At 35.1% G+C, this 11580-nt stretch overlaps 1 long non-coding RNA gene and 1 pseudogene across 7 annotated transcripts; one reads left to right on the top strand and one right to left on the bottom strand.

The window, feature by feature from the left end:
* Positions 1-162: 162 nt before the first annotated feature.
* On the top strand, positions 163-11028 carry LOC130734051 (uncharacterized calcium-binding protein At1g02270-like; annotated as a pseudogene).
* LOC130734052 (uncharacterized) lies at positions 5417-9645 on the bottom strand. Of its 7 annotated transcripts, XR_009017732.1 has the most exons (5): positions 9071-9645; positions 8836-8884; positions 8589-8733; positions 7906-8092; positions 5417-7551 (listed from the first exon to the last, which is right to left on the bottom strand). It is a non-coding gene; the product is annotated as an uncharacterized LOC130734052 (long non-coding RNA). The 7 variants fall into 7 exon arrangements; XR_009017733.1 differs by having other exon boundaries at positions 5417-6474; positions 6799-7551; positions 8589-9645; XR_009017731.1 differs by having other exon boundaries at positions 5417-7353; positions 7430-7551; positions 8589-9645.
* Positions 11029-11580: the final 552 nt, after the last annotated feature.

The raw sequence follows: 11580 nt of genomic DNA, 5'->3' as shown, positions 1-11580 counted from the left end.
ATGCCTATTTGACTATTTCCACCACTAGCAGAGAGTCACTCTCGTATCTAGGCATAAAGCATTTTCATCATACATGCCTATATTCCCAACTCCCTTAGTTCTATTCACTTTTTCTCAACTACTATTATAGATGACATTAACATGTTGTATTGGGATGTTTTTGTTTTGGGACACACACATATGATGCACAAAAAGAAAATTGGACACTTTCCTGTGTGTGGTTAGCTAGTGTGTATAGCATCCCCTCATCAAAGTTGGTACTTTGTGCGGGTATGAGAGAGATTGTGCAAATATATGATAGTATATCATTCCTGTTAGCTTTTCTACAATTTTATAGCATTTGTAGATTTGTGTGTAGACTGAGAATTGAGAAAATTAGATAGTTATAAGAACATGGGAAGAATTTCAATGACTGGAAGCTATGCAATTGCCTCATCAGTGCAAGAAAACCAACAACAACAACAATCTTGCATTACCTGCACCACTTTTAACATTCTTGCTCCTATATATAAGCGACTCAATCACGAGGTTTGTTCTTCTTTTGCATTATGAGCAGGGTTTTAAATTGCGGTCGCGGTCGCGTCTGCATTGTACAATAGCAGATAAGCGTGGATTGATGCGACAACAATTGCGGTAGTGAGATGCCGGCGTTGAGAGTTCAAATCCCTCTATATCACGGCCGCAAATGCAGTTTCCGACCGCAATTTAAAACCCTGATTATGAGATTCCCATACTTGTATTTTTCAATTCCATAAATGGGGTAGTCTAAATTTGGATGCTTTTTCAATATGTCTTGGTGGGGTGAAAGCAGGGCCAGAGCTGCCGCGAAAGTGAGTACAGAGCTTATTGGTTGGCGAGGAATCACAGGATATTGGATGGGTTGTTGTATGAGAGATCTTCCATTATCTGTCTTCAGGTTTGCATGTTCATCATGGCCTTTTTATTTAAGCTGAGTTGGTTGGAGTGACTTGCAAGGTTCTTTAATGAGCTCAAGGTTAATGATAAAATGTTTCAGTGAATACACCATTGTTGTTGTTTTCAAGTTCTCTTCAAAACCTTTGTTTCTTCTTGCGATGATATCTGCATTTGACAGATGATGGTGCTGATTGTGTTGGATTTGTGCAGGAGCTTTGGGTTGGAAATGTAGAGCTTGTTAATTTGTATGAGAAGAGACTTGGTGATGCTGGTTATATTACTTTAAAGCTTGGAAGAACTAACAACCGCGGTGATGGTATGTAAACACCCTTTCGGATTCTCAGTTTTTTCAATATCTCAATCTGATTGTCATTTTTATTGATAAGTTTATGTTAGAGATGTAATAAAATAATTCATGAGCTTTCTCATAAAAGCTTAAGATTTCAGTGCAGCTCATTGGACATTGAAGTTCTAATCTGATCTGATACCATGTTGTTGAAACCTGAATTGAGATCTTAATGTTTTGTCTCCAACCTGAAATCTGATAAACTGGCTGATTTAATTTGGTTGCTGGAAACACCACATGATTGACAGATTTAGTAAATGTTATGGGAACAACCATATTTGAATTTTGATAATATTGAGGAAAAACATGACTTGTCCTTTGTTAGGAACCCAGAAAATGGAAGAAATAGAGTGAAATAAACTTGTATTATTTACTGAGATTCTGGTGAAATCACCAAGAATCTGTGTAGCAGTAGTTACAGATGGAAGAAGATAATAAACGAAAAGATAGCAGAGGCAAATTAGAGTGTGCCTCTATTCTCTCCCAAGTTCAAGCCTAATCCCAATTCTAGCCTACCCCTCTCTCACACAATACATGTTTATATAATCCCCAATCTCTCTATTTCCCACTACCTGCACAGCTCATGCCACCTCAGCAGGCGGTTACTCCTCTCGTGGGAATTGATTTGGTGCATTGCACCTCTTCCTCTTACTTTCATGCAGTGTTGTCAAATAGCGGCTATAGCGGCCGCGACCCGCTATAGCGTAGCGGAAATTTGGCCCGCCGCAATCGCTACGCCGCGACATCGCGGCCACCGCGACAAACGCGATTGCGGCGCAACTCGCAATAACGCCGCGATGGGCAAAGCGGAAATATCGGGTGGAGTTAATTTCATGCGTGATTTGAGGGAATTTTCAATAATGGCACCGCTTGGAGAATGTAATACCACCGACTGATTTAATTGGATGCCAATTAGTGGAAGAAAATGGCACCGCTTGGAGAATGATGCCACCAACTGATTTTTCTAAAATGGCACCGCTTGGAGAATGTAATGCCACTTCTTTTTTTCACACTCTATTTTCTTTTCTTTCCTTTTCTTTTTTCCTTCCTTCTTTCTTCAAATTTCCAGACTGTTTTCTTTCTTTTTCTTTTTTCATTTGTTCGCTATTCACAATTCAAACTTTCAGAATTCAGAATCTGTTTTTATGTTTTTTCACTCTGCTTTCTTTCCTTATCTCTTTCACATTTTCTTTCTCTTTCTCTTTTCACTTGTTCGTTATTCACAATTATCTGTTTTTTTTTTTCACTCTGCTCTCTTTCCTTATCTCTTTCACTTCGTTTTTTCTCCACAGTTCCGGTTTCTGTTTTTCATTTATTCACCCTCTGTTTTCTGCTTTTTATTCTGTCTCTGTATTTTATTTCGTTCTTCTTTTGTGACAAGCTATTTTTGTATAATATTTTACTTATTTTAACCGCTATGCGGTTACCGCTATTTGCCCGCGACGCTATCCGCTAAATGAAATAGCGGATTTTGGCCTCGCCGCGATTTTCCGCGATCGCGATTTGACAACACTGCTTTCATGGACTCTAGTAGTATTGGGCCTATCCCTAACAATGGGGTTCCTATCATCCTTTTATTCCTAGCAAATGAAACCGTTTCAGAAAGTTAAATGCTGATCATGCTCTCATGTTTTTTTGCAACACTTGTTGAATTTATATGTACAAATGCTCATATGGATTTATCTTTTGGAGTCTTCAGGTCTTCTGGTAGCAGTGCAAAAGGAACATTTTACAATTCTTAATTATAAGGAGTTGTACTTCAATGATTGTGGTGATCGAGTAGCTCAATTGTTACATGTTGAGTTACTTTCTCCACCTTCACAATGTCAAAACAGTGGTATTAGGCAGGAACTACTCATTGTCAACACTCACCTACTATTTCCTCATGATTCAAGTCTATGCCTTGTACGACTACATCAGGTATGTAAGCACTTAGTTTTGGTATAGAAGCAAGCACCATAATTTCTTAAGCTTGGCAACTCAACTTAGACATACATTGAATTTTGCTTTTCTTCAGGTCTACAAGATACTTCAATTTGTGGAATCTTATCAGAAAGAGTACCAACTTAAGCCTTTACCAATTATACTATGCGGGTAAGGTTCAAATAGAGTTAGTTTCATTTACTTCTTTTATTTTAAAGACACTAGAATCAATGCTAATATGTTATTTTGCAGTGACTGGAATGGAAGCAAAAGGGGACATGTTTACAGGTTCCTGAGGTCTCAGGGGTTTGTATCATCATATGACACTGCACATCAGTACACTGATGCAGATGCTCACAAGGTAATATGACTACTGACTAGACTAGCACTGCTTTCAGAATTTTTGAGCTGGATAATATCCCCATCACTCTTTTTTTTTCTTGTGTCAACGCAGTGGGTTAGCCACCGCAATCACAGAGGAAATATATGTGCTGTTGATTTTATATGGCTTCTAAATCCTGACAAATATGGAAAACTACTAAAAGCAAGTTGGAGTGAAGCAGTGTTTGGCATGTTCAAGGTAATCTTTAATCATCTCTTCATGAACATTTAACATTTAGGACACTGGTCTTTTTTCGTTTAACTTCATTTTCTGTTGAGCATAAGGATAATTGGACAATAAAGTTAAAATGCTATTCATTGTTGGGGAAACATGATTTTGTCACTGACAATAATTTTCTTCATTTTCAGTATCTACTAGGATAGTAGCCCGTTTCCGTGCGATGCACGGACGAGCGATTCTGCGATTTAATAAAGCTAAGGGAATGAAGGGATTTGCAGGGTGAAGGGTCAGGGTTCGAATCCTGACGAAGGAACTAATTTACTAACAATTAACAACTAACATTGGTCTATCAAAAAAAATATAATTAATTTTGTAATTATTAAGATGAACAAATTAATTTATGTACCAATAATTTGAAATCTTTTCAATTATAAATTATTAAGATGAACAAATTAATTTGAAATCTTTTCAATTATAAATTATTAAGATGAACAAATTAATTTATGTAACAACTAAACATCTTTGCCAAGTTTAATTTAAATAACTCAGCAGACCAATCACATTTAAGATAAGTGTAATATAATTTTTATATTTTATTGGTTCATTAGGATGAGGTTAAAATCAACAAAATTTATTGTCTAACTTTGCCATATAGAGGTGACAATAAAGTGCTTATTAACTTTAATAGATATAATTTTTTTCTAAAAAAAAAACTATAATAGATATAAAACATATGTATTTTGCACTTTTTCACTTTTTAATATAATTATACTACAATAACATGTTAGAATATTTATTAGAAATGCACAAATGATAAAATGATAAGTCAAAGAGATATGGTCTCTTTTTTTTCTAAGATGTAACAAAAAAAAAGTATGATTAGATCTCCTGTTATCCAACAACACCTATAGACTGGAAAAAAAACCTACTTGATTTATTATATTAAAATATTACCTATACATAAAATAATTAATAACTGTGCATCTTTCTTCATGTCAATTTTGAATATAACTTTACATATTTATAATTCTAAGAATTAATACAAATATATTTAATTTTTTAGCAAAAATATTTAATTTTAGAAAATTTCAAAAGCCTAGCTAGCAAAGAAAGTAGACAACCTTCTTAGAAAAGATGACAATAGACAAATCAATATAAACAAAGGACAACACTGAGTTGTGGTCCCATAAAAAGGAAGCAACTTCATAGTAGTCTTACAAAGCATATTGTAACACAAAAATATGTCTACTAATTTTTGAAAAATAAAAAAGTACACACATTAGTTTTTCTCATACCAAGCAAATTCTACTTATAGATTTGAAAAGAGAAACATTTTCAATTCAGAGTGATAAAAAAAGAGAGAGTCATTAACATTAGATTGAATTCAAAAAACTCAAACGAAAGCTCTAAGCACTTCATGTGAACAAAGAAAGCAGGAATTTTTTATGAGAAAGTTAACCAAAGTGGGTAGTGAAGAGACTGAATGAGAAGGGATTTTCAGCGGGAAGACTTTATCCCAGTCATCCAGTGTGACACATATATAGGGGCTTCCCTTTTTAGAAAGTAAATGATAAAGTCTTGTTAATAAAAAAATGTATGAAAGAGGAGGATTACAAAATTCATGGAATGCAGAAATATATAGAAAAGGAATCAAGTATTCATATAGAATGTAACTTAACCACTTCTAAAATTATATTTGTGAAGCTTCAATCACCTTAAGGTACATATGATTGGTGAATAACAGTATCTAACCAGAAACAAAGAGACGTAAATGACAAGTACATAAAACTGGTAGGAACTTCTCCAAGAGGCACCTTTGTTCAAATATCCCAATTCTCGCTCTGATGCAGCACTCACCAATTTTTCTCAGCAAAATGGTGACACGCTCACAAACCCACAAAAAAGAGTTGGCCTTTTCATTTTGTCTACTTCCTTCCTCCAATGAAGTCCTTAAGTTCATCTTTTGTGCTTGTTATGTCCACGCAATAATTGGAATCACTTTCTGTAAATACTGCAAAATCATTCATAGGATCATATCCAAGTATTTTGACAAAAAACCCTGCCATAAAACCACATGAAAGTTGAAATACTATCTTAAGCTAAAATCCATTCCGTTCCTCGAACCCCAAAAAATAATTAAAATGAATAGCTAATAACAATTTTACTTGTTAGGTCACTGCTTTCATCTGACATAGTGTAAAATAATGAACTTGCATCTTGAGGCCATGCCAAGCTAACACCACTGAAATTATACTTTTGGACTATTAATCTACTTTAGAAGTCTTTCAAACAAAGCATAAACAGTTCACCACCTGAAATTTCAACTGTGTAAGCAAGCGAGTTGTGACCAAGAAAAACTTTAAATGTCTCTCTTTCTCAAACTAAGCAGATGCAGTGAACTGTACCCACAAAACAACTCATGAGTCAAGATATCTCTAAAATCATAAAAGGAAACAAACTAAATAATAAATATATAAAGGAAGGAAAATAAATTCACAACAGGGATTAAAGTAAGGGTTTGGACATTGGAGCATTCATTATGAGAAGATGGCATAATTGGTTTCTTTTAGCCAGTCAATGGACCTGAAGGCAGCGAAACTACAGGAAGAGGGGTATAGTGTATCAATGTATCAACAGTACAGAAAATTGATCTCCCTTCCTTTGTAGTGTTGTTAATAGATGTCTACATGTCTCTGGCCAATAAGGATTCAACCTTAGCTCTGAAAAACTACATGATAAATAAAAAGATAGACAACAATTTACAACCATATTTGAAATCTCTTGCATCAAGAGATTTATTTGAATGAAAATCTTTGAAACAAAGAGGACCCAAAAATCTTATCTAAGAAGATCAAGAAAAATGTAACTTGGACAAAACTAACAGCAAAACTGGTTTCTTGCTTAAAAAAGTAACCCAAAAAAACACAGTCAAGTTGTTTGAAAGCAATTAGCTAGATGAGATTGACTATTAGGGAGCTTGATTATAAAAGGTTTGAGGGGAAGAGAAAACTAATTCAGTTCACTCATAATAATTGTTTCTAAAATAACAAACCTTAGAATGTCTTGGTTCCTGGTAATTTTGTTTCAGTCTCACTCGTGGTAGTCTTCTAGAAGCTAGCCTTGACAGCAAGGACCTTCTTCCTTTAGTTGTGGTGGTTGGAACTGTGTACTGTGGCACATGTTTTCAACAGGATTTCTCCATGGGAAGCCACTTCACTTCAGATCCATTTCTTGCAGTGGTTCCACTTCATATCCTTAAGTTATTGTCAGAATTCTGAGGCTTATATGGTTTAATGTTTATGTCCAATATTTGTGTAAAGGTGCATCTATAGCTGTAGAATGCAAAGAGGGAAATTCCAAACAGAAATTCAAGAAAGAAGTGAAAACAGATAAGCATGGGGATTTCAAAGTGCACTTGGTTTTTCAAGTGAGGAAGCATGTGAGGAGAATCAAAGGATGTACTTTAAAATTCTTAAGCAGCAGTGAGGCTCATTGTGTTGTGTCCTCAACTGCTACTTCTTTTTCACTAAGCTTTAAGTCGAGAAGGCAGAGATGACACATTCCCAGATAGAATTTTCTCAATCAAGCCTATGAAGAAACCAAACTTCTGTAAAAAGAACCAAAGTACCTCAAGTTCTTTTTTACAAATCACAACTTTAAACACAAAACATTGATCATGTTACCGTTTTAAAATCCGCTTTTCTTTCTACGGTGCTTCTCGCAACCTTTTGCTCAGACTGAGCCTCCACTCCCACGCGTGGCCAGTGAAGGAACTGCTCACCTCTATAGTCCAGCACTGATGAACCTGCAAGAGACAGAGCACCCACCATCTTATCTCACTAAGCCAACCTCAAATGGGTCTAGTATGCAATCAAATGGATCTAGAATATGCCATAAATACATAAATGATCACTTCTAAATATTGTCACATTTCCTCTTCATACTATTTACTAAACCCTCTTCCAGATTGTGGCAAAACGGAAACAAAAGGAGTTCTAAAAGAGAAAATTGTTGTAAATGGTAAGAAATTGAAAAGATGAACTAAAAAAGGGTCAATTTTGCAGAAATGGAAAAAAAAAAAACAAACAAAAGCACCCAAACATAAGAGGACAAACACTAAACATGCGAGGAAGAAAACAGGGTTGTGATGTTCCCTTACAGAATAGTGAAGCAGCAAAGGGTTGCAACGCTTTGTTTTTTCTTACAATCCTCCACCTGTTCCTTCCATGCAACACCATTGTAATACTCATGATTGACCAGGACATACTGAAAAGAGAAAATGATCAATGCCAAGAGAGCATCATTCTCTATTCCCGTTTCTACAAGCTGTATGGTGAAGTCTAGCACTGCAAGATTCAGTCAAGAACATTAGACAATGGAAAGAATGTATGTAATACAGCACAGAACTCATAAATGTATGAAAAATCAATAAATTCTATATTACAAAGTTAAATAAACATAGATCTACATTAGTGTACTGTCATAAAGTACATAAGTTGATTGTAGTATTTTTCTTCCTATTCAGGTTATTGGTTAGTGAATTTGCTTTATTGCAGTAAAAGGATAAAGCATAGCATCTTATCATAATTATAAGGCTACCACTGCACGAAAAGTTGCAATTTCTTTGAAAACACTCATCAAATATATTGAGTGCCCCCGAGTTGTCAGTGTATAAAAATTAGAAATGGGGACTCGTCTTCATATAGTTCAACTCTCAAAACAAGCTAGTTAAGCACAAGAACGCAAGCCACAAACAATCTGAAAAAGTCAACAGTATAACAATACAATGGATAAAAAATTAAACCAGCAAGAACTTATTCAGTAAAAAGAAAACAGATTTACCCCACTTTCATAAGACAATTAGTAAATTCCCACAACTTTTTTACTTTGCTTTTTCTTCCAATCCTCCATCTGCTCCTTTCACGATTGGAAAGACATCCATTTTTGTGGACATTCTTCCTTCGCCTATTTCTTCTTCACTCATATTCTGGACATTTAAGATTGAAAAAACAAATAGAAAAAGAAATAACCATCAGTTTTATCTATCTACACTTCTAAGAAAGAAAAAACTGACCTGATAAGATCAGACATGTATCTTTGCCAAGGCATAAACTTGGAAGAGGATTGAAAATGCCAGCCTAACGCCATCAGTAAGATTGGGGGAAAGACCAATTCTCAGAAATTTAGAGAAATAGCAACATGAACAATGAAAAGCAACAAACTAAGGCAGTATTTATAGACAATTGGAAAGGGAAAACCAGTGACAATTGAATGGAACAAGCAAACAGGCTGGATCACGATGAAAACCAACCCCTTGTACTGACCTGACATTAGGAAAAGCTTCAGCTGACGAAGAAAATGACGTCTTTAGCTTCTGATTTTGCTCTACTCCTGACAACAAACAGTGAGCACTTCCACAATCTCCTTCAACAATCTATTCTACTCCTTCTCATTGTCACCTAACCAAAGAGGGATTGAAGAAATTTTGCATCAATCCTGATCAAAACAAACAGTAAAACCCGAAATCTCGTCCTTCTCCTTCCTCGAAACTTCCACAACTCTTCTCTTCTCCAACTACTCCTAAACCTAACCCACGCTACCCTGCAAGAATGACGATCGCTCGCACGCTACAGTGAGGGAACCTGCAAGAATGACGATGCAAGTTGAGTTCATCAACAGACAGAAACGTCGAGAAGAAACCCCCACGCTACAGGGACAGGGCCTGCAGGGATGACGATAACTCACGAACGCATACCATGGAAACACAGGAGAAAAAAGTCTCACAGATCAAGGGCCAGGATTAAACCGTGGAAATGGAGAGAGAGTCAAATAAACGGCCCAGATTGAAAGTTCTTTTAGGAATAGTGATTTCTTGAGTCTCTTTTAAAGTGTAGTAGATTACAAAGAGCTTCATTGACAGGGTGTGATGCATTTGCTTTTCTCAAGGCTGGCAATGAAGATTGTATTACCTATTCCAGTTTCTGTGAAGCACTTCGACAGGTATGGAGTAGTAGATGACTAGAATTCACATTAAAGTTTCAGATTATGTACGCGCATGCTTATCTGAGAAGTTTGCATGCTAATATAAGCTTTTCCATTTCGTGCAGCTTAATTTAATTGGTCATTGCCACGGGTTAAGTGTTGAAGAAACAAATGACTTGTAGTTCCGAGCTGATACTGATGGCAATAGTGTTCTTGATTACAAGGAATTTCTGGTAAATTGCATTAGATGAAGTTAGCAGTTATTTTAATTTCATATAAGAAGTCTCTGAATGAAGTCTTGACTAATTTTTAGTAAAAAACTGTATTTAAACATAATCAATGACTATAAATTAAGGATAAGTTGAGAGTATGGCATTAGGCTTCTTCAATGACATGATCAACCTTGTAATGGGGTGTGATTGATCAAACATGTCAGCAAACATGCTGTCTCAATATATAATTCTACTAAACTGAATAGACCATTTGGCTTCTTCATCTTAAACTTTGTTGGCTAAATCATCGTTACACTATTATATGGTTGCAGAACCAAATCTGGAATCCAACAGGGTCAGATCAAAGAGATGACAACAAGAACATACAGAAGCATGATGGGTCAAGTGATAGTGAGGAGGATGAAACAATTGGTTTTAGTGTAATAAATGCAGTTCTGTTTCCTCCAGAGGTGGAGAAAGGTATATGGCCTGAAGACTACTCCCTTTCTGATCATGCAAGACTGACTGCAGTGTTCTCACCTATAAGAATGTCATGCTCCCAAATGATTTCTTGACAATGCTTTGGAACACTCTAGCTTAGTTTTTAAAATTAAGACTCATGTTCATTAGTAACACATAAAGGAAAGAGTGTGAAATGATGGAAAGGGAAGGAAACATTAAATGGTGATGAGTGCACCATCATTGGCCAGAAGTGATTTCACAGTCATGACAAGGCATAGCAAAAGCAAACTAAAGGGAAATTTTGAAGCTCTACACAATTCTAGTATTCTCATACATAACCTGCACCAATGGTAATTTTTGAAGTAGCAACAGTCAAAGTTCAGTTTGGTTCCCCCATTTATCTTTGCTGGTTGAAAGAAAAGGAAGCAAGGAAAGAAGGACAATGATTTGTTTAGTTGTTTTACAGGGGTCATAAGCATTAGTTATTTTGTAGTTTGGTGGTGAGAAGCATCAAATAGAGCTTCTTGAAATTGAGGAGTTCAGATAAATTGTATCCTGACACAGATTTCTCTGTGGATGAAGTTGTAATCAATCAAAGTTGTACAAAGCACTACAAACTTCAGAGTTTCTAAGCAAAGGCAACAAAAGACCAACTGCCAGCAATGAAGTTAAAATGCTTTGAAATTTAATGACATAGAAAAGTAGATGTACTAGAATAATTAAATTACACAGATTACATCAAATTTGTAATCTTTTGGAGCTTGGTATGGTCAGGACTCACTCAGGAGTGTTTTTACTAGCTAGGGTTATCATTCTTTGTTTTTACCTTTAATAACAAAAACATTACATTATTTTCACTTTATTTTATATTTTCAAATATTTGTATCACAAATATAAAAAAATCATTATTTTCACTGTCTTATATTAATATTTAAAATAGGAAATAATGTAAAATTGTTGTAATTAAAATGAAAATAGAGAATGAAATACCAAAAAAAAGAAAGAAAAATACAAATCCCAATCAAAATAAGCCTTAAATATGCTCCCTAAAAGTTTAATTTAATATAAACAACATCAAATGATAAGGAATCATTTAATCTGTTTTTTGTTTTTAATTTTAATTAATTGATAGTTTTTATTATAATTATAAAAGAAGTGGTGCATAATATGACTAAAAT

This window comes from Lotus japonicus, chromosome 1 (assembly GCF_012489685.1).
Source record: "Lotus japonicus ecotype B-129 chromosome 1, LjGifu_v1.2".
NCBI classification, from domain to species: domain Eukaryota; kingdom Viridiplantae; phylum Streptophyta; class Magnoliopsida; order Fabales; family Fabaceae; genus Lotus; species Lotus japonicus.
Note: the sequence above shows the minus strand (reverse complement) of the source record. Positions and strands in the feature narration are given on the sequence as shown.